Genomic DNA, 3,846 nt, shown 5'->3' on the forward strand with positions numbered 1-3,846 from the left:
TACGAAAACATTGGTGAATGCCACAAATTCTCCTAAATCACTCGTACGCACAATTTAAGAACAAATCTGTGCGTACGAACAGTTCTTGCATGAGGCCCATTGTACTAAAAAAATCTCCTCTAATTGATGCTGAAGCTTTAATCTCTCAATCTGATGAGCCTGAGTTAGAATCTCTTAAAAGGTGTCTTTGATTAAATAAAATTAAGGCATTGTTTTTATTTTTTAATTTCTGTTGTCTAACATCATTAGGCTGATTGTCCTCTTTTGCATGTGAACAAACAGTTTTAATTATCATCATAAACCTGTTTGTCCACTGTGTTAAAGTGCTGCATATAAGGCTGAGCTAACCTGTAACTCCTCAGACGGAAGAAGTCTAGTGGAGGAGTTGAAACATCTTTTCAACAAAGAACTCATCCAGAAGACCCACTTAACTTTTTTTTACATTATTTTACTTTAGTTTGAATGGTTTTACTGAATACAAATCTGTTTTTGTCATTGAAGCCAAGTTCTTAATGATCCAAGCACATCATTGGCAATAACTGAGTCATAAAACTGTAAAGTTGAAAAAAAAAAACATATCTACAAAGTGACTGAAAGAGTCCTAAACTTTATTTTGGGTCATCCCGCTTGGGTTTTTTCCACTTTTACTCATTTTAAGAAACTTCCTATAAGTAAAAAAAGGACCTGTCCAAACCTAATTTACTTTAGGGGGAAAAAAAAGAAATATTAATATTAAGGTAGTTTTAATTTTCTTTATGTAACTGGATGCTTTTAAACACAAAGTCAAAGACTGACAATGCTTTTTCCTTTTCATCACTGAAATCCATACAGTCTTCTTCAGTCAACACTAAAAATGAGATTCAATTGTAAACTTATCTCCAGTCAAACAGCATATATCCATCAGTAGTTTCCATTACCAGCAGGGCTTCTGTGTACAAACTATTCTGCTTTTAGCATGATAGAATTCAGAGCTGAAGGCATTATCTGTTCTCACAATGCGTCAAAATCATTCTGCGACAGTGACTCATACGGCAACATTTCAGTGAATCCAACAAGTTTCTGTCTATAGAAGGTTTATGTTTAAGTCACCATTAACATGTCAAATGCACAAATTCCTTTAAGTGTCAGATCGGTATTTAACTAAACCGCAGAAGTGAAAAGAGAAACAAATGAAGCTGATACAAGAAGTTACAGGAATTTTAAAAACAGATATTTGATATTTGATGTTTTTTAAGCAGGAAACGTTATCAAATCAATTCTGTTTTTTCTGGCTTTAAAACATCACTGTACAAACCAAGCTGCATGCATCAGTTTATGTAGAAAAGATGCAAATTTGTACATGTGCRCAGAAGGGATTCGCCTGTCACATGAGAGCAAAATATTACTACAGCAAGATTTAAATGGAGTATTTCTGTTTTATCTGTCTGTATAGAAAATAAAAAAAACATAATTCCTTTATCCTTTTTTTCCAACCTAAATGTTTCTGTTCTTTGTAACAGCTTGTAAAGTCAGCAGATTGCTGACACAGGCTGAGCTGTGGTGAGAGCATTCTAAAATAATTCTTCCAGTAATAGATAGTGAGGAGGAATGTAATAGAAGGAAGCTGCCTGATTACTACAGCAGGCCTGCAGGTGTTCTTTCTTATCTTTTTTTTTTTTTGTCTTAAATGATGTTCACACCTACACAGGTTGTTTTTAAACCTGTATAAACACGCACACGATGGGATTCATGAAAACTTTGCATGCTGCTGTAACAGATGAAGTTCCCCTGCAGCGTTTCTAATTTTAATCAGTTTGTGGAGTTAAAATAAGTCTGTTTTAAAAAAAATAGCAGGTTAGATTTTTATGTCAAAACGTCCATAAAAATATAGAGAAATTATTTGTTTTCTTCAGTGTGTTAGCGATGATAAAACCCACAATTTTTTGTAATTCATTACGACAAACTCATTCAATCTCCAGAAAGGGTTTAAGTCTTCTCATTCCAGCCTAAAGTTTGGTTTAAAAACAACCTGATTTCTGTTTAATAATCACACAAACTATGATTTTTGCCCCCTTTTTTCAAAAAATAATGAATCTCAATATTTGTACAGATCCATTAATAACTTTATTCTCATTCTCTGGAATTTAAAAGGGTGATAAATTTGTCCTTATGAAAAGCAAAACTGTTTAACAAATAGTACATTTTTGTGTCTTGAAAGTGGTATTTCAGAAAACACTCCCTCGTTCTTTTGCATCTTTTAAGATTTTATAATTACATGTTTTGTGTTCAGCTGCTTTCATTTTAAGAACCTGATAAACCTGCAGCAGCACATGTCTTCAAACATTACCTCAGAGTTTCATTCTCTCTTTGTTTTCACACATTTCTGTCCTCCTTTCATTTTTTTTGTTAAATTCGATTTTATTTCGACTCATAGAAACTAAAGAAGAACAGCGTCGGTGTGTTCTGGGGAGAGTTTCCAATTGGTTAAAAACAAAAACTTCTATCATTCCATAAAGAAATAGTCCCTGTTTTGTGCCAAAGCTGTTTTAAAATCTCACTTTAAATTTGCCATTTTTTGCTGTAATTTTTACTGATTTTAACTTTCGTTTTTAAATATTCCTTGTAGTCACTGAAAATTGATTAATTTAGTTGTGGCTCACAGGGAAAGTTAAAAGTAACCTGGCAACCTTCAGAAGCTGAAATTTGAAACCAAACACGTTTCTGTCCTCACTTACCTGCAAAGCAGTTCAGTGAAAAAAAATAATAAACATCCTGCGTTCTAATTTGCAGCTGTTGTTCTGCACTTGTAATTTCATTTTTAGTTTGCTTTCGTTTTAGCACATGAAAGCTAAAGTTGGCTTCACGCCAGCTGTACGGCATGTGTGCGCGGCGTGTCTTAGTTTTCATTTTGGTTTTCATATTAAGAGATTATTCAGGTGCATATTGGCTGCTGCTTGAACTCCTGCAGCCTTATGTCACAGAGACAAACTGTTCTCTGCTAAAATTCACACAAACAGTTGTGTAAGGGTGGCTCAGGAATGGGTGAAGAATACAAAGATTGAGGGTTTAATCCCCAACTCTGAGCATGCTGTATTAAAGGGTAAGATGTTATGTTGTGGGAACCATTTATCTTTTTTCTTTTTAACAAATTAAAGAAAAAACATAAAACTGTGTTGATACCTAATTAGATTTTTAAGCAGTGACAAGGTGGAATTACTGACCACATAAGTCAACCTACTACAGGAACCATCAGTTACTCAGTGAAATATTTATTGTTTGGGGTCTTTTTGTTAAATTCAACAGCAGGTTTGCAGTGTTTCTGTCTACCATGAACAAGGGTTAAAAGTCCAGATGAGGGTCAACTATTTACAGCAAGTCTGTCATTTCTGTCTCATTTCAACCACGGGTTGACAAAAACGACAAAAGCATAAAACAGGAAGTTGGTTTGAATAAACTGTGGCACAGCAAATGGAGGGGTCGGGATCAGAGGGGCAATGACCACCCCAAAAAGAAATTGGTTGTCCCTCTTGGTCAGACCGATTTATCATCTTGAATCCCAAACTTATTTTCTGTGTGCATTTTTAGTTTTCTCAAGCTATGACGGATTAGTAAAACCTCTAAAACATAAAATATTAACATTGTTTTTGAGCCATTTGGAGTTAAATATATAAATATTTTATTATTTATTTTATAAAACCAGTGTTCACAGCATTAGGTTGCATGGTCTCAGGAGTTTAGTTATATTTTTTATATAAATATGAATTTAGGAGAGTACATCTTCAATAAATTAAGTAGTGACAGTGATTTTCTCAATAAATGATATCACCTGTAAATAAAAAAACGAAAGTTATATATACAGTGTGTGTA

At 33.8% G+C, this 3,846-nt stretch overlaps 1 protein-coding gene across 3 annotated transcripts in view; it reads left to right on the top strand.

The window, feature by feature from the left end:
• The window catches only part of sfmbt2 (Scm like with four mbt domains 2), a gene marked incomplete in the record, with an annotated part of 54,418 nt that overhangs the window by 31,654 nt on the left and 18,918 nt on the right, over positions 1-3,846 (top strand).

This window comes from Austrofundulus limnaeus, unplaced genomic scaffold, assembly GCF_001266775.1.
Source record: "Austrofundulus limnaeus strain Quisiro unplaced genomic scaffold, Austrofundulus_limnaeus-1.0 Scaffold187, whole genome shotgun sequence".
NCBI lineage: Eukaryota > Metazoa > Chordata > Actinopteri > Cyprinodontiformes > Rivulidae > Austrofundulus > Austrofundulus limnaeus.